Source organism: Trachinotus anak, unplaced genomic scaffold (genome assembly GCF_046630095.1).
Source record: "Trachinotus anak isolate AG129_WGS33_773 ecotype Australia unplaced genomic scaffold, CSIRO_AGI_Tana_v1 ptg000001l, whole genome shotgun sequence".
Taxonomy (NCBI): Eukaryota; Metazoa; Chordata; class Actinopteri; order Carangiformes; family Carangidae; genus Trachinotus; species Trachinotus anak.
In genome coordinates, this window is record NW_027273852.1 from 22,532,385 (window position 1) to 22,552,852 (window position 20,468).

At 40.4% G+C, this 20,468-nt stretch overlaps 1 long non-coding RNA gene across 1 annotated transcript; it reads left to right on the top strand.

Annotated features, from left to right (window-relative positions):
- The first annotated feature begins 11,106 nt into the window (after positions 1 to 11,106).
- On the top strand, positions 11,107 to 18,735 carry LOC139605714 (uncharacterized). The gene is made up of 3 exons (XR_011684504.1): positions 11,107 to 11,362; positions 16,098 to 16,131; positions 16,927 to 18,735. It is a non-coding gene; the product is annotated as an uncharacterized lncRNA (long non-coding RNA).
- The last annotated feature ends 1,733 nt before the right edge of the window (positions 18,736 to 20,468 follow it).

Sequence of the window (20,468 nt, forward strand, 5' to 3'; positions counted from 1 at the left end):
GTTCTTTTCTCCGACTTTTCTTTGTGAAGCATAATTAATTAAAGCACATCAAGCATGTGTGGAGATGACAGGCAGTCTATCACATCTTGTTTTCATCCTCAGCCTCGTGCTATGGTGACGACAGGCAAGATGAAAGGTGGGACCACACTGAGCAGGTTGCAGAAACCGGAGCCAGGTTTTAATTTTTCCCTCTCACCACCAGAGACCTGCAGAGAACAAACAAGCCCGACCACGCTCACAGCAAAAATGTTATTACACTTTTTGCAGAGAGGAACATGTACTTTATTAGAATCTGTCACAACCAAATTTCAGTCTGCAAAGACAGGAATCCATTTATGACATGACACACATGGCAGCTTTATTCTACTTCATTCTAATGTCCAATCCACAATCCTGTGGACCATCAACACCTTAAAACAAGGCCTGGTCCTATTTAGTCAATTCTTTCATGTCCATGTTCATATTCTGTACATCAGTCATCAAAACATCTATATACAGTATATGCTCCTAATTACTGAACTCTTTGACCCCTCTGCAGGTGTTCAGGAGCAGCTAATGGTGTTGCATCACATAGAACTGAAAATATTTATGAAGCTCCAGCTGGAAACATCACTTTGTGCACTGTGCACAGATTATTCATGGGTACAAAGTGGAGGATCAACTCTAAGTGAAAAGCCCTGGGCTTAAGAACTAAGAGTTTAGTCATGGCAGACTTTTGCATCTCAATTGTGGATCCATACCTTAAATACACTTATCAGGAGCAGTCCCTTTATTCTAATGGTGGAGCTACCTTATGTGGTTTAGGAAGCACATTTGAAACACTGACAGATACACATACCACTGAGTTATGGGGAGCTTTGTCATTGTGTGATCTGTAATGATGAGATATTGCTCAGCCTTCAGTTTAGCACTAAGGAACTATGGGAAGGGGCTGTATGATGGACACTCAGCCCCCTTGTTTGACAACTTCAACAAAGGTGTTTGTCTGTAACTGGCACAACTGCAAAAGCTGTATCAAGCTTTTTTTGGCTCCAGAGGGAGCTGTGTGAAGTCTGATGAGTGGATCTACATTGAGTCAGCGTTGGTTTGGTCTGGAGACTACAAGTTTGTGCAGTCAGAAAGATGTGAATTTACTAGACCTCTGAAGCCTACTACTCATCTCTGCTTGAGATTAGCAGCTCGAGGCTACATGAGTCGCCACCACTGTAACAAGCCTGAATCTGAGTTTGCATCATCATTGACAGGGGAGGAGAATGTGTGGGATGAAGCAGACGATGTCTCTGGTTCTGCAGCATCAGTTTTTACCTTTTGGAGTGGAGTGCAATAATAAGTGTGTGGAGGCTACAGCAGCACAAGGTTAAAACCACACAGTAATATTAAGTACAAGTCTTGCTTACCAACATTAAAGGTCCATATTTTACACTTTTCCTGTGTTTTAATCGAGGTGTTGATATCCATCAGAAGATATATTTGTAGTTTTAAGAAACAAAAACCATCTCATTGTAGTTTTGCATCTCCTCTCTCAGGCTTCTCTCTGGAGCCCTCATAACAACAGTTTGGCCAATCAGAAGAAAGGCTCTGACTGTATTCTCAGTGATCTAATAGAAATATAGCAGATTTCAGCTAAACACTCAGAGAAACAAAATCCTGCAAGGTTGGATGGTGGGTCCAGGTGGGCGGGGCTTGGGGCATGGCTGAGAGCAGTGACTGCTTTGTTGTGACATCACAAAGTCACAGAAGTCCTGACGGCTGGTTTCAGTTTCTGAATACAGGCTGTGTGCATTTCTCTGTGGACTGAGGCTTTGATACTTTCACAGTATTAATATAGAACCTAGACCTGCTTTATAATCAAAAAAAGACATGGAAATCTTACTTTATACATGATGGGACCTTTAAATACAGTCTATTCAATAAACCACAAAATAGTTGAGGAAATTCCTCTTATTTTTATGTGTCCCCCATCTTTCCAAACCAGGTCCTACACAGTGCACAAACATAGTGGCTCTTTCTGTGATGGTGTTGTCATGTTTCATCACCGAATATCTACATAAGTGTGTTTGAAAGGCCAAAAGTCGTGACTTTAACAGGTAGATGGTGCAAGCAATGTTATGTACTCCAGGTCTGGAGCGGGGCTTTGAGGGATCTTTGTGTGTTTATATTGTTATGCATGTTCACCATTGTGTGGAAGCCTTTCACTGGGACGCTGCAGTGTAACAGACATGAAAGCTGATAAGTGAAAGCCAGTGAAGCGGAGCAAAACCTTCTAAATAAGCATCAATAATAGATAGTTGCACTCTCTCCTGGGCTAAGCACTGCAGGAGGTATACAGTCTGGTGAAATCAACCATCTGTGGCCCAAACAAAAGCCCTCTGAAGCTCTGATCTCTGCTGCCCTCACCACCACCACCACCGTCTCTCATCTCCCCACCGCGGCACCCTCTCCCAAGACCCTAATACTTAGGGGACTTTGCAGCTATTTAATGTTTAATGTCCTCTAAAGCCAAAAGGAATGCTAATTTCTGTGGCCTGCTACCAATTTTCCTCCTTTTCACTCTCACCCCAAAATTACAAATCTGTTGTCCCTTCTGCCCTATTTATCTCCGGTGTTACAGCTGGGGACAATTATGCACAGGAAGCTTGCAGGGGGACGTATTTTGGGGGGCAGTCAGGAAGCGAGCAGTGGATCCATCCGTCAAGGCAGGCAAAGTGCTGTAGACTACGGGGGGGTGAACTCTGGCCACAGGGCCTTTCTGGGGTCTCTGCACCAAACCCCCACTGGTTCCTTGCCACCACCATGGCCTGTGAAGATTAGCCAGAACAAGACATGGAGGTGGGTGAGGGGATTTGGAGGAAGAGGGATGAAAGAAGGGGAGAAAATGGGAAGTAACTCTCTGTTTACCCTCTGTCCTCCCCTCCTACTGTGCACAGCACTCGAGTGTTTCTGCAGCTCGAGACATCATATTTCCGGACGGAAGAAAATGTCTTTGTTTCTCTGTCTCCAGCTCTCATCAGCTTTAAAAGTTTTCTCCGCTTGTGAGAGCGAGCAAAATCCGAAATGACCCTTCAAACTGCATTCCATTTTATTTTGTCTGCACAGCAGGGAGCGCAAAACTAACCAGAGTTAAAAGGAAAGACCATGGGCTTCATTTACAAACATTTTATTCTCTCTTGCTTGTTGAAGGAGCAAAATAAACCCTCACAACTGATTCAGAAAATGTGTCAAAACTGGGATGTTTGTATTTTATTGTGAAATTCTAATTCTCTCTAAAAAAGTGTTAGAAGAAATGTAAACTTTTTTTTTGATGATGATGTAGAAAGAGAGAGAGAGTAGATAGATAGATATTATGTGGAAAGACACACACCTGTCTGTTAGGTCTTACATCTGATAATGTATATCAGGGCAAAAACCATGAGGAGACAGGATTGTGAGCAGTGGCCTCTGACATTCTTACATGGAAGAAGTTTTTAACACAGGGGGAGAAGGGTCTTGGTAAAAGAGCAGACCAAGAACCTGATGGTCACTCTGGATGAGCTCCAGAGATCCTGTGTGGAGGTGGAGAAACTTCCTTTGCTCTTTTCCCTCCAAACTACCATGTTCAGAACAACCCTATAACCTATAAGTTAAAGAATGGACTTTTGAATCTCATTTGTTATTAATTTTATTAACATGTCAGTGAGATGATTGTTTAATGACTATTCTGTTTGAGAATTTGTATTGCATTAGATTCCTGTGTTTAATACCTGAATGAAATGGACAATGGGAATACCGAAATTATAAGTGTGAAGTTTCATCGGCCTTATTATTTTTGTTAGTGCTGAGATTTTGTTTATCTGCAATTGTATTTATTTCTGTCTTTATGTATTTAATTTCCTTTCATGTGTAGAAAAAACCATCCATCCCTCCTTCCATCGAGTGAAACAACAAACTGTTGGAACGGCCTTTGGATCCTGTGTTTAAATGGGCACTCCACATCAGATGCTCAGAGAGGCACCATCTCCACTATAGTTTTTACAGACTTCTCCTGCACTGTCCTCGCACACACAAAACCTGTGTCATAATAACACACATTCCTTAGGTTTCCACACTTAATGCAAAACCTTTTAATACAGGTTTAAGATTTCCTTTTAACACTTACATGTACAGAAGTGGAGAAATGTGACAAAGGCTTTAGAAACAACACGCAAGCATTGCAACACTGTGGGATGGAGGTTATGGGTCTATGTTTTACATTAATTAACTTAAGTATCCATTATTTGCCTTGAACAACAAGAGGAGTCAGGACTTAACTGCGATCCATTACTGAAGCAGCTTGTATCTACAGTAAGCAGTGGGTATGAATATCTCTGCGTTCAATAATCCAAGTGTATCCGTATGTGATTGTGTGCATTGAGGTGCATTGTGGGAAGGCTTGACTGAACGGCATCCTCTCAGGGGAAGCAGATCTGGGTGACATTTATCTAAGGGGACTCTTTTGTTCTTGAAATGTCCCCTGTGCTTTCAATAATTCAGCAGGCAGCCTTTTCTTCTCCTCACTTCCTCTTGACTCGATGCCAACATTCACCACTTCAGGGTTAAATATCTGCTCGCCTCCACATCCCGAGAAGACGACGGCTGAGGTGCCACACATCAATGGGATGTTATTTACAAGGCTGTGTATTAAATGTCTGTGTAGACACTGTACTTCTGTGCAGGTACTATACTTCTGTACATGAACATGTGTCTGAAGTACATTCTTGTGAATGCTTCCTCCTCCATGAATGGCATTGGACACAGGCTTACACACACTGCTGTTATTTATCTACAGTATGATGTACCCTAAAACACCTGCAAATTACATTTGACTAATAAGCCAAAGGGGAAAAAAGAGGATAAAATTGATCTTGGTTTTTAACATCCTGGTTGTGTAAGTTTGCTGGTTTGTTTCAAAGTTAGCTGTTGTTTTCTTATAAATGTGATCACAATCTGCCCGAGCCTGCTTTAACTATGACCATGGCTGTGGTTGATTTGCTGCTGTTTTTTTTTTTTTTTTTTTAACTTTATTTATAACACATGGACAATAAATACTCTCTTCCTAACCACAAACACAACGGAGCAAGGGATCAGAATAAATTACATTCAGGCATAAGTATATAGAGTTTCCTGCCTTGAGCACTTGACATTTTTATACATTTGTTAAGTACAGAAAATTATTTTTTTAGTGGATTGCACAATAGAGGGATTCACTGAAATGACTTTTATGTGGGTTTTTTTTTTCCAATGATAATATTATTAACTAGAAATTTAATCTTCTTGTTCTTCATGATGATTCCTGACTGGATCTGAAAGAGAAGAAATCTATGTTCATAGATTTGGAGCTCAGCCAATCATATAAGGATTTCCATCAGTTTTGGATCATAAAACAGGTTGTTTCTACATTTATGTGCGTCTGCTGTGGTGAAACAATGGTGTGTCGTTTTAAATGTTGCTGTGGCAAGGAATTGTGGGAGGGAATTTCTCCTTTCCTTTGTAAAGGAAGGTCCAGAGTTTCCTTTTCCTATCATTTAAATAATTCGACAAACTCTAAAAGCACTTTGAGTGGTCGATAGGACTAGAAAAACAGTATATAAGTGCAGTCCATTTTCTTATCATGGCTGCCGCTTGGATACTTCCGGGTCATTTCATTCAGAAAGGAACCATATAGTTGTAGTCCAAGAATTTATTTTGTTATTTTGTGGTGGTCAAATGAATTTGAGTTCAGTTCAATCTCTGTAAATTTATTTGGTCATTAAGGCAAAAGTACATTGGCTTGAAGCATAATCTCCCATCACTTTCAGCAGCAGAGAGAAAGGAACAACCTCTACTGTTGAAAGAAGGACAGATTAAATCAGATTAAATAAAGAACATATGTGAGTCAAATCAATGTACTTGTGAGGGTACAACTATACAGACCTGCCACCTGCATGCATTATTATACACATGCGCAGATGTGTGTGGAAACTGTACTTTATCTACATGTTCTTACAGAACATCCTTCTGTCTCCTAAAGGTGCTGATTGCCTGTTGTCCCACTGACAAAGGCTTGGGCTTGTCAGGCAGAGAGGCGAGCACCTTTATTGGAGGTTTGTGCATGGTGGGGATCTTTGACGAGTGACTAGTTATAGCTAGCTACAGACAAGTGCACTTCTCAAGGTGTCCTTGACTCATCTTGACTCATCTTCCACATCTTCCACAGATACTGCATGCACTATTATACACACGTGCAGATGTGTGTGGAAACTGTACTTGCACATTAGAACACTTCTTCCACAGTGCTTTTGTAAGTGTTAAGAGGCAGCAGCAGCAAGTAAACAAACTAATTACACTGGGATTCATCATCTCTTACACAAGTAGTGCAGCTCCTTTAAGGAATAGCTCAGTATGTAGGTATGTGTGCTGAGTGGGCGAGAGAGTGGGCGAGAGAGTGGGCTGTGACACTGCTGTTATTCATCTACAACTATATATGTTATATATAAAGTATATCACAGGGAAATGTGCAGTTTAACCAATTTGTCAGTAAGTAAATGTTCTTACTCCTCAAGAACCCAGTTTCATCTGACTTCGGCCCTGGGACCATAACACAAATTAAACAACAAGAAAGTGTGTTATGATGAGTTAAATATGTTGGAGATTACCAGAGAGGTGATTTTTGAATACACCACCGGTGACAGTTTCTGATGCAAGCAACAGGAAGAAGGAAAAAGGAACTGGCAGGTAGCTGGACACAAGTCCACAGATAACTTTTTTTTCATCTTTCTATTTTACAATAACTAGCAATCACTAACTGGTGAACCAACAAAGAAACAGTACACTGAGTATCTTCATATTCCACATCACTTCCCTCCATTCCCCCATGTACCTAGGTAAACAAACCAAAACACTACAAATAATCAATATATAAATATAAAATATAATAATAATATAAATAAAATATATACATGTGTCACACATATACAGATACATACATACATATATGCACCCATACACATACATACACATACATATACACAAATAAAAGAAAGAAAAAAAAATGTGAGAGTTGTGATGTAAACTGTACAATTGTGATTTGTGATGTAGCTAATCAAGGACTTACCTATTGATGTTCTTTTATTATTGTTCAATATTCATTATTGTTGTTTTCTAAGCAAAAAACTAATGGGAACCATAGGTCTTAAAAACATAACCATGGTTATTTCTCTAAATGTAAAAATTCAGCAACTTTGTCCAGGAACATCAGCTGGAGAACAAGTTGGAGGGGATTTATTTTTCCTAAATAAACATATGCAAAGTATGCTATAATAATTAATATTCAACTTTTTTATTTTATTTTATTTTATTTTTGTAGTTGAAAATCAATCATATTGTTTAATAACTGAGCCAAGGGTTTAAATCAAATTCCGTTTTCAAAACTGATGTAGTGAAGGAGAGACTTGAAATCCAGGTTGCACAAAACTGAGGCTTGTCTTGCATCTGGGACAGTGGAATTAATTATCTGCATTATCTTTGTGGGAGTGAGGTCCACAGAGAACTTAAAGAACTTGACAATATGGAAATTGACTGTGGTTGATTAGGGAAAGGAAACAGGTGAGAATCTCAGACAAATGTTTCCAACATCCTGTGGAATCAATATCCCGAAAAAATGTTGACTGAAAATGTTGGGAGAGCAAAGGGAGGCCCTACCTAGGATTAGTACGGCGTTCCTAATAAAGTGCTCGGTGAGTGTACGTCAGCTATATACATCAACTATCCATTTCCTGGAGATTAGAAGGGGTTGTATCAAAATTGTTATTTGGGGGAAATGTCTCATTGAGCTTCAGTCTCTAAAAGACATAAAGCTTTTATCCTTGACCAGCCCGAGTGAACGACCCAGGTGGGATTTGGGGAAAGATCCAACCTGACCAGACCAGAGGACAAGACACAGTGATCTGCCTCTCACCCTCATTTCCCCCAAGGCCACAAAAATGTGTGTGTGTGTGTGTGTGTGTGTATGCATTCTCGAGGGTAATCAGGTTCTGTGTTCAAAGGAATACAGGCTCTTGGTGGGTCAGAGGGGCCTACCTGACGACCGCATTTATCATCAGCTGAGAAGTGGAGAGGAAAGGTCGTATGTAACCATCTCTGAGGTTGTTCAAAATCAATCACAGAGTCGGCTGCACCCGCAGACCAAAATAGAGACTGATTATTTGGTTTTGTTGTGCAGCTGTGTGTCATTACCTGTATGGCTGTTGATTTGTTTTGCCATGAGATTGATATCTGAGAACACTTTTGTGTGGCTGTGGAGTGGGAAACGCTATATGGGTCAAAGTTTTGAATTCCTGGTTCAAAGCCTCATCAGGTTAATAGGCCCCATAGTATGTATTTAAAATAGTCACATATCTGGTGATAAAGAAAAACTATGAAAATCATTCATAGCCAAACAGATGATCCTGATCATCATAGGCAGAAACTAAGAAATCTTGTGCTACTTTGTGTGTACAGTACAAACAGGGCCCCGTCTTTCAAACATGTCTTAACTAATCCCGCCTAACATGCTGGTATGAAAATGAAACCATAGGAAAATCTCTTGAAAAGCAGTTTTAATATACCCATACTGCAGCTTTAATTTCTTAAATAATTTCAGCAAAATTAATGATAAAAAAATAGGTTTAATGAAAATTTTAGTGGTCAAATGACAATGTCCATGGAAAATTAAGTTCCATATTTTCTGGCTCCATTGGTCTTTTAACAATAAGACAGTCTGAGTTGAGTTGATGTATTTGCTCTCACAGCATCTATTAAAACATTTTTAATTTGTATTTTTATGTATTTTTAAGTTATCGTTATAGAAACTGTGATCATTACACCAACAGATCATAATGATTTCTCAAACCTTATGTATTAAATTTTTCAATTTGTCAGTAACAACATGATCCATGTAGCTGTCCAATAAAGAGGCGTTTGAACAGGTGTGGGTTGACAGATCTGTTGCTCTGAGAGCCTACATGTTTTCCATGTATGACAAAACTACTTCACTTACTTCTACTTCTACTTCTACTTGTATTAATTACTTAAGGCGAACATGACGTTTTCTTCCCTCACCTTTTAAATAAACACAAAAAGAATAGATCTGAAACCATGATGTGTTGTGTGTGACTGACACTTTTACACAAATGAAGTTCCCATCAGATAAATGAAGTTATTTTGAGTTTGAGTTGAGTTGATTCATATGATTGGCTGAGTGTTGAGTGTTGTGATTTCAGTTACATGTGGTAAGTGCATTGGGAACCTTTCACTGCATGCACTGGGGTGATGGAGTAGAAATACTGAAGTACTAGAAGAAACGTCATGAGTTCATTCTACTGTCTGCAGCCATAGGGAGTATAGTGCCCATGTTGACTCAGTTTTTATTTCTACACCTTCTTTTCTTCTTCTTCAGTTAGTATACTAACCAGCTAGCTCCGGTCTGGCTGGCCCGTCAAGCACTTTCAGATACAGAGTAACTTGTAATTATGACTGTACTTACAAATTTTGACCAGATAAATCTCATAATTCTGACTCTTATTATTTCACTTTTCAGTGAACTTTTACACAGTATGTCTTGATTGTGACTTTTACAGGATATCAGAAGGGAACAAGACAACAGCTATAACTGGTTATATAACTCTTTCCCATCATAACCCTATTTTATGAATGGTGATGGTGTACTAAAAATGGCACAGCTTTAACAAGAAAGATACAAGCAGCCACCGCATTATGACCTCAGAGGAGTTGTGCACCCTCACATGATAACAAGGAACTGATAAGGAATACTTCAGCTAAATCAGAAGTTTCAAATCATTTATTTTCCCTCAGCGCCGATGTGTCTTCTGAGGGACACTGTGTCTTTGATGGTAAGACTCTCTTAAGGAGTCCAGTCAGTCAATTAGCGCCCCTCTGATCTGGCCTTGTGTACAGGCTGAGCCTCTTCACCAAGACCTCTGAAATAACCAGCTGTGTAATCTCGTTTAGCAGCACCTGGGCCACAGCGGGACCGAAATGAAATCATTATATGTGCCTGTTCACACTGGTGAACATATGCAAATTGAGATGAATCAACCAATGCCAAAAATATTGTGTTTCAGGTAAAGCTACACCATTAATCAAGGTAAATGTATATATGTTTATATAATTGATGATCATTCATTGAAACTGATAGTGAATGTATGTAGTGTATGTTACTTCCAGAATTCCAAAAAGGCCTGAGAAACAAAATTAGAATGGGACACATCCGAGGAGATTTCTATACATCATATTTTAAATTGAACAGTAATATAAAAACAATACTATCTTTATCCAAATCCAAAATATGAAAGACAATTTAAGGAATTTAAATTTTATATATTTTCTTGTGAATTTTTGATACCATTGAACCATTGACCACTTTTTTTTTTTCAACAGTCAATAGTCATTAAATTATGCCGATTCACTAGTTGTTATTTATATAATTTGATGAAAACCGTGTGGGTTCTCTTATATCTATAACATAACGGTACAAGTTCATTTCCAACAGCACAGTGGGCACGTACAAGAAAACCAGCCTACCAAAGCAGGTTCCAGACATCTGGGGGTTGATTTGATTAACTTTTGCTGAAACTTGAGTGTTTTGCCATTTCACCACACTGGGATCTAGGTCTGGATGATCTGGCCAAAAGATCATGACAATATTTTTGAGTGAAATTGGAATCAGTGATCTGATACAAGATCTGCATCCTATTTTCACTCTGGTTTTATTGTGAAAGTCCTGACTGGAAGTTGTGATTTGTACCTTTCTATCAATTTGATCCATCTTTTGAATGCTTCTCTGCAACATATTATGATTTGTTTTATCACAACCAATCCATTTTTATTTTTTTTAGTTCATGTTGAATATTTGTTTGAACAGCGCCGTTGTTTATTTATGAGGTGCCCAAATATAAGTGTTGTGTTTGAAAGTTTAGTCACTGCTGACCAGCTAGCCCTGGGTTGTCCGCCTCCATGCTTTCCTGCCTGCAGGCAGGTCTCTCATCTCGCAGATGGACTACAACTCTACCATTGTGGACTGCAGCTGGTGACGATTCATGTGGAGGACTTGTACAGGTGCCGCTGCGCCAGGCTCGCTGGAGGTGCAGAGCAGAAGAAGGACTGCTGTCTCCAGCTGCAGTTAGCGGGCTAGTATCTTAACAGTTAACACTGGGCTGGTTAACAGCAACTGACTTATTGAAATTGAATGTATAAATATAACATAATTTCTGTAAGATTCATATGAAAACTCGATCATATACCAAAGTAAGATTGTCCAGGATATACGCTCATCAGATCGCCCACCACCACTGGGATCCATACAAAACAGGTAACAATAGATGGAGCCCCTTCTTTTAATGTGGGAATAAATGTTTGTATGAATTTAATGTGGGTTTCCCAGTGACTCAACAAGTAATGAAATTATGCTAACTTTAGCAATCTTGGCTAATTTACCGCTTCTTATTTTCTCATTTGACTATAAACTTAACAGCAGCATTGGTTCTCCTGAGCGTTGAAAACAGCTCGTCAGTACTAACTATTGACTAATGATGGTTAAGGCTACGTGACCTTGTTGAAAAAGGGAATACAACTATGATATCAATGTCCATCTGCTGTCTCCCATTAGCAGTGCATCACAGATGTTTCATAGAACTTCACAGGATGTAACGCAAAGGCTTGGGGTTTAGATGCTGCACACAAACCAATGACTGTGATGTTTTGGCTTCACTTTTGGGGAAGTGTCATGTCATCCATCTTCTATATACACTCACCCCCTGCTCACAGTTTAGGTCTCCACATAAACTCCACCCCCCCTCCTTGTTAGCATATGTGCCAAACTTCAAAATCAAAGTACTCATTACATACAATTTTCCCAAAGATGATTTATGTCATTTTAGGTTCATTCAGTTCTTCTCTTGCTAATTTATGTTCAAGTGTTCTGAAATGTTTGGTTTTAATTAGTTATTTGAAACTATAAATCGGACTTGTGTTTTGGTGTATGGGCGGGACCTTGATCGAGCAGTCAATCACTCCTGTACAGACTGTCCCAAAATGATGTCACCAGCGCATCATGGCAGCGACTGTATATGGGATATTTTGGCTTCCTTTTTGTACAGTGGGAGGAAGTGGAGACACGTCCATCTTTACAGTCACTGGTACAAACTAGTAGCAATTCCGTGCAAGAAAAGAATTTCAAATGGTAGTATATTGGAAAACTAAAATAACATTTTTGTGATTTTTTTTATGTACAGAAATCAAAAGGAATTTTCATTCATCAATAACCCTATAGCCCTGCTTAATGATGACACTGGATGGGTTTGTATGGCTATTCTCCTAAACAGTGACATGTTGTCACAAATACAGAGGAAACCATCTGTGTGGGTCAAAGTGATTGTTATAGAACAGCTTGCAGCAGCAGATTATATCAGTCGTAATGCATGGAAAGTCCAAAAATGCACACTGTAAGCAGACTGCAAGATTACTATAAGCAAATTATTTAAACACTATTTGTACAGGAACTTTGACTTCAACTGGTGTAATCAAGACAGCACTTTCTCCCTGCTGAATTTTGTGCATTATGTGCGTGTAGAGTGAGCACAAAGCCTGTTCTTCACAGACTTCTTCAAAAATCTTGCAGATTGACTGCCACGTCAGTACCACACTGCACTCTTATCTGCTGGGGCAAAATTAGCGCTTAGACTCCTGTCAGCGCTATTCATCCCGATGGCTCATCCGTCACTGGAAGCTAACGCTAACAGCAGGCAGGTCACTGTGCACATCGTCCTCTAAAGAACCGAGACGGCTGCACTTGGCCATTAAAGTGATAGATTTGCTCTCTCCACCTCTTGCGGCTTTATTTCTCTTTTTTTTATGCCCTCATCTGTCAATCTGTTGTACTCAAAGGAGACTGACAGATTCCTTATCCTTTTCTATTCCTCTCCCTCCCTGTCTTCCACAGGCAGCTACTCCTTTGCTCTCTCTCTTCTTGTCGTTCTTGCTTTCAGTACATCTTTGTTTATGAGCTGGAGTTGCAGACAGCCAATGGCATTCCATCCTAATTATCTATCAGCTGGATGACGGCATTTATCATATGTATAATTAAAGCAAACAGAGGAATGGGGGTTATCTGTGGCCCCATGGGAGCCAAAGGTGACATCATTAGCCCACGTTCAGAGGCCCGAGCTGGTGCATGGAGGAGGAGGAGGAGGAGGAGGTGAAGGAGGTGGAGCGGGGTGTCTCTAGGTGGACAGAGTCATTAAACTGGGCCTTCATTCATTATGAATGAGCTGTAAGGCCTCTCTTTGAAGTGGAAGAAAGGAGATAGAGTGAGATTAAAGACAGAGGGAGCTGACAACTGAGAGAAAAGAAAGGGAGGGGAAGAGATGAAGAAGAAATGAGGAATGAGCCAGACAGAGAAAACACCTTCTACTTCTTCACCTCTTGTTTTGTGCCAGCACTCTCTTTCCTTCTCAGACTTCATTATTGAGCATCTGGCTTTGTTGTTTTGCTGGATCCCTTTTTTGTCTTTCCGTCTTTCTCCCTCCCCTTTGCTGTTGTTAGCCGTGCTGGCAGGATGGCGCCATCAGTCGGTCGCCTGGTCCATCACATTGGTCCAAATGTCGGATCGATTGTTAGAAAATGCTGTGCAGATAACAAAAGTCTACAGGAACTAAATTTAGTCCCTTGTTCCTCTTTTCGAAACGCAGGATTAGTTCCTGAGTCACTGAAAAGTTCTTGGTCTCCTGGGAATGTTCTGGTGGTGGAAACACCCTAATAGATGCTTGCGATTCCTTGAAGATACACAAGTCTTAGAACTCCTGCACACACAGCCGATCAAAGGAAGTGGTTAAGTATTTACACGATTAAAAACTCAAACAGCTGTTTGTTTGCCACAGCCTCACTCTCTGTGGATTTTCCGACTGTAGAGTAGATTCGTCTAAAAAGGCCAAATTTAAAAAGCCTTCTTAAAGTGGGTACGAGCTTGTCTCGCCCCCTGTCACTGACTTATCTTTGCCATAATGTTATTAGTAGGTATTTGCTATAATGGACATGGCTGATATCAAAGTGGCTCTTCTCTAATGGGGGGATTACATCTCCAAGATACATTCAAAGTGGCTCACCATCATCTTGTCCATTTGTGGTGTGAAATAACAGGGGGACTGTTTAAATTTATGTTGCCGTAGATGTACTGTAAATACCTTTAATTCACTCTGTTTCTTTTCATTTTTCCGTTTCACTTGTCTTTTTCTCTTTTCTGCTCTTCATCTTCCCTTTCTTTCTTTATTTATTCCTCCGCACCAACGAGAGCCTGGGCTGGAGGCGTTAAGTCCACTTGGAGTCAAGGATGAACTGATTAGAATTTGATGGTCAAAGGTCAAGGTTACTGTGACCTCACAAAGCATATTTTTAGCTATAACCCACAAATTAATCTACTAATTATGACACATTTTAAAGGTCCCATATTGTCTGAAGTGAAATTTCCATGTGTTTTTATGCCCCCGCATGTGGGAGGCACAGAATATCCCAGGTCTTTGGAAGCAGCAAGGCTGATTTACATTACACACAAACAACAAAACAGTGATAATCATTTGTTGGTGTTACACATTTGTCACTTTAATGAGCAGTCAAAATGGTAGAAGTCGTGAAAGACAAGGGCAATGTTACCACATACATACATTACATAAACCTGAGTACCTCATTAGGGAAATACCTTTTGACCTGCTGTGGATTTCAGGCCTTTTCATGTTAATGAATGTGTTGCCAGGAAACAGAAAAAAAATACGACTCATTTATTCAGTTAAAAATGTATCTTGCTTTTGCTCAACTGCAGAGGCCCTGAGCTGCTTCTCTGATTGGCTGACTTTTCTGAGTGAGCCAATAAAAATATAGCATATTTCAGGTAAACACTCAGAGAAACCAAATCCTGCAAGGCTGGATGGTGGGTCCAGGTGGGCGGGGCTTGGGGCGTGGCTGAGACCGGTGACTTCTTTGTTGTGACATTCACAGAATTAATATAGAAACTAGACCTGCTTTATAATCAGAAACACATGGACATCTCCCTTTCTAATATGATATGCAACCTTTAAATTTTGGATTCAATTATGCTGTAACTCCAAAATCTGAGGATAATAATAATAAATGGCATTTATATACCAGGGCTTCTCTCAGTTCACATAATATAACTAAAAGAGTTTATTTCCTTTCATCAATTTTTTTCATCTTTTTTTCTTTTTTTTTGTGCTGAGCCAAGCACAAAGAGTGAACAGCCAACACGCCCGACGAGACTAACGCAGAGAAAAAGAGGCAGTCCCCATTAGGAGATGACAGCATTTAAAGGCAAACACACACAGGAGCACCCAAATCTATCTGCTCTAATGAACCGACCCAGTGCTTTCGGCCTGAGCTTGCAATTATTCTCACTTTCCTCCTCTCATTAACGCTTTCCCTATATTTGCCTTTGTTTTGTGTCGCATACAGCTGTTTGCTCCCCATCTTCCTATTAGCCGGCGTAACCCCTGACCTCCTCTCCCGGCACTGAGTGAACAAAACATGATTTATGCATTGTGGCATGTGGTTCAGAATAGAATGGGCATTTGGTTATACATTTCACAAGTGTTTACTATCAGGAGGCCAATTATTGCAAATATGAAAGTTGATGTTATGTCTTGGGTGCTGCTGGCATATGCTCATATCTGACTTTCTGACTTCACGTTTACTTCACTTTACCCTGCGATAAACACATAGAGGTTATCGTGGCTTCATTCAACTTGGCAAGCCATCATGCTACTGTGAGTGGGCTGCCTCACCTTTCTTCTTTTTAATGCAACATCTTTTTTTCTCATATATTGTTATGAAAACGCACCCACAAGCTCACTCGCTGAGCTCATGAATGATTCAAACATGCGCCCAGTGCAGAGCAGAAGGATTTCAATTGGTCCAAACTGACCTTTCCTCACTCCCCCAGCTTCAGATTTGGGACTACTGTTCATTCTTACTAGCTGGACATACAGTACTTTATGTTCTTACATGTGTGGCTTATTTCCTGTGTTTTTGTATTTGTCTAGTTGGACAGGAGAGGAGGATCCAACCAGAGACCAGGTGACAAATTCACTGTTTCATCCTTATTGAGTAACATTCACTAAAAAACACCCAGCTGGATATTACATATGTATTTGCCCTAAACAGTCAAGGTACAGATGTTACAGATATTAGCGGTAGCTAGCTGGCAAGCTATGCACAGACTGTGTCTGGGCTGTGTTTTTGTAGAGCTCATATCTAGACTATGTAGACTGCTAAGTGAAAGCAGCACCTTCAATCCTCTATCAGTACACTTGAAGCTTGGAATGATGCTTTGAGCTGTAGCCGCAGTGAAAAGGACCCATCACACAGCTGTTACTGTCTGACAGCTGTGTTAGTTAAGACAAAAGTATATCTCTTCCCTCAGATGCACAGTACAGGCTGACAAAACACTGTGTGGACTAAATACTGGACTGACTCAGCTCAGAATTGTAACTCGCTGTCATGTCCCTTCACTGTCACTCTGCTTCCCACTTCATTCTGTATTTCTTTATGACCTTGGATTAAATGCTAATTTTTCTCCAAGGTTAAAACCTTTTCAGTGGACTGGTGTCTGTTCACAGCCATTTGCATTTTTGTATGGACTTTATATGTAATTGCTTCAACTTCTAAACTGGCTCCATGTTTGAAATCCTCCTTATTTAGAACTCCATGTTGAATAAAACCTATACATCCATGACTTTAACTACTTTATACTGAACAAATGACAGTATGTGCATTACACACTGAAGATGCTAACACTTTGTCTGGGTGAGGGCATGTGTGTGTTTTTGTGTTTTTGACCATACAATTGTGTATGTGTGTCTATACGAACAGAGCCAACGCTTCCTCCCTCGTCAGGACGTTTTAGTCTAATGCTCCATTCTGATGTGGTAAATCAGTCCCACACACAACATCCGACAAAGTGAATCGAACTGTTCCAAAGGTATGGGAACATTCACTCTGAGAGACTTAGCATTTCCTGTGATCACGCTCCGAGATCTCCAAACCCGTCTTTCAAAGGCTCCCCTCCGACAGATCTCTTTCCATCAGATTTACAGATTACCCATATCCTGGTTCAGCCTCTTGGCACCATCAACAAGTGCTACTAAGGAACAGCTGTGGATAACTAGATCAGTGACATCTGCCTGTTTATCATGACAGTGTGGCTTTCATTTACTCCACTGTTGCTCTCTTTAGTATTGTTTGTCACGCATCCTGACCCGTGTTTGGTGAAAAAACACATTGTAAGAGTTCTGTCTGCTTATTCTTTTAAAAATGTTGCTTGTTCCTTTTTATATGCAATATCACATTGACTGGTGCAAAATAATACATCAATTAAAGGCGCCTGTCGACGTGTTGATGATCCGACCCATCACTACTCAGTGGTCATTACTGTGGTAAGGGATGTCTCCAACCACATTCTGCCGTGATGACACGAAAAGCAATCCACCAGATACACGATGTCCAGTTCATTTGTCATGAGGAGTATAACCTGTGAAAGCAGTAGTTTAATGTCTCCTGTGGCTCTGGAGGAGCTTACACAGCTGTTGCAAGGATGGTTAACACACTGAGGTGAAGAGTCCGGGCGCCCCAAATGTTAATTTGCTATTTCTATTTTAAAGCCAAAGGAGAATTTATTGGTAGGGCAAAGGGATTTGTAGTAAATACATGAATAAGTAAGTATCACATGTTTACTACTGTTAACTTGGAGAACTGAACTGAGAAATTACAGACAGGGCGACAGAGACACTACACAGCTCAACAAAGAAAATACTTACAAGACGTTGCATCTTTAGAAACAGAATACTGGTCTGCAGTTCCTTTTGACAAAGACGTTTGAAGCAAACTGTCTACGGAAGTTGCTATAAAACTTGTTCCACCAAATGGGAGAAACAGCAGCCAAATAAAGGAATTCAGACAGAAATTCATTTGTCAAACACCTGTTCATTTCTTGGTGGAGTTAGCTCCACACTAGCACAATGTTCAAAGCTGTCTCCACACTGTCTGGAATAAACTTCACTCTGCTAGAGGGATGAATAATTGAATCACAATACCAAAATGTGTATTTAAACGTGTCAAGTTGGTAGTGAATGCTGGGTAATATTCTAAGATTCTTAAGGTACATGATGTCAGTGTCATCATGGCTGATGATGTATGAGTACTTAGATATAATGTAGGGTAGTAACTTACCTCACCAACATATTCACAATGAAAACCTTTCACCCCCCCTGACTCTGGAACACACACTCTGAGCCTCAGTGTTAAAGCCATGACAACAAGGGCACATATTCTTTCTCTCTCTCGCTCTCTCTCTCTCTCTCTCTCTCTCTGCCTCTCTCCCTCTCTCTCTCTCACACACACACACACACATGCAACAAATTTATGTATTTTGTCTCTGAAGTGGATGTGTAATTGGAAAGTCACAGAGGTGGTGATGCTCAATTAGCCTGGTTAGCGTGTGTGTCAGGGTGAATTGAGTGACGAGCCACGGTGACCAGATCTCATCAGCTGAGAGATAAGTCATACAGCATCAGTGGTGGCAAGACCCGGCCCCTTAATCCTCCACCCACCACCTGTCTCCCACCAAATTCCTGAGCTCTAATCTGACACACATCCCTGTGGGCCGCAGTTTGAAGGGGTGACGCAGGAAGAGGTGAAGAGGTCGGATCAGAAGTTGTTCAATGCATCTTTGTTGCATATAAATCACAAGATTAGAAGAATATAACTGATCTCTCAGAAATATGCAGGAACAGTTGTCTGATGTACTGTGCACCTGTTGTGTGGCCAGGTGTCAATAAAGTTTATTTCTGTGGGATTTTTTCATCATTGCCTCATGAGTGCACAAGTTCTTCATGAATTCCTCTAACTGTAGTCTTTTTTAAAGTGAACCTATTCTCATAATTATGGTCATTCTGACCATGAGTCATGCTATACATTGCACTCACCACCTCTACTGGGAAATTTAGAAAACAAGGAATCTGGCAAAAAAAAAAAAATTAAAAATGTTTATGAGCAGTGTGAGCCTACTACAACTTTCCAAATAAACTTGACACAGCTCATTTCAAATGCTGGTCTCTAAATCCAACTGCAACTTAACATAGAAATACTGTCAGCCCTTGCATTAGCTGTTGTAGCTAACTTCATACAGATTTACTGAAGCTCCAGGAGCCACACTTGGTATTGCAATTTCTGGCAGCACAGGCCTGGAATCCCGCAGTGTCCTCAAGATGACTTCCAGAGTAAGACATGAGTCTCCACACTCAAATTTGGGAGACATAAATACTGTCTGAGAAATAATAAGCCGCTGTTTAAGAACAGGATTAACAGGGTGGTCAAGAGTCAAGGGTCTGGTCAAAAATAACAGACTGTATTAGTAAGTGGCAGAGCAACATTATCATTCATTTGGAGTCATTTCTTTTGTCCAATATTCACTCTATTTTAGCTCTGGTTTTGGTCTCTATCAGGCTGTTTAGCTATAAAATGCTCCACTATTTTCCCCAGCTAGTTTCTGAGTGTTTGTGTCTGCTGTTTTATGGTAACCATATAGTGTACAGTGGATTTTTAGAGCATTTTTACTAAAAACTATTGCTAAAGTGAAAACAGTGCTATGAGAGCGGTGAGAGCGAACCAAAAGTGCAATGTCTTAACAGCTGAACAATAAGCTGAAACTTCCTATGAAGCTCCATAAATTTGGGGGAAACTGCAGATTCCGGCTGTCAGTCTGGCACTTTATCGTATAGCCTATTCGTCACTTTGAAATAAAAGCTGTAGCCATCTGGCTTTCATTGGCAATGGAAAAGGGCATTCACATGTGGGTGAAATGATTCTCTCTGTCACGGCTACTTATCAGCTCCGGCTCCAATAGGCATTGATGTAAACTCAACACCAAGGTGAACTAGCTAATTTTTTGTCACTTTTCCTGCCGTGTCAGTGCACACAGTGCGCTCGAGGTTGACAGAGTCAACGTGGCCCTGAAATAAGTTTCAAAAACATACAGTCAGCCATCGGAGTGTCTCACACAGAGGCTCTGACACTTTTACAATTGCAACGCAACAATTTCCCAGTTTGGGATCATTAAAGTACTTTGATTGATTGATTGATTGATTTTACAGAGACAGATCCGTTTGATGCACGGTGGCTAGAAGCTCATCCCCTTCCTGCATGGCAAGCTTGACTGGCAGTGGAAAAGGGGGCAATCGGCTTTTAATAGGAGGTTTCCCCATGTTTCGACAGTGGTGTGGGATCATGGGAGTTTTTGTCTTCACCGCCACTGCTGCCAGCCTCTCCTGGTTTGGATTCCTTCAGCGTAAGTCAGTTCGCAGCTGAGTTATCCTCAGAGATCTTCTTCTCTCCAAACAAACAGACCAGGTGATTAT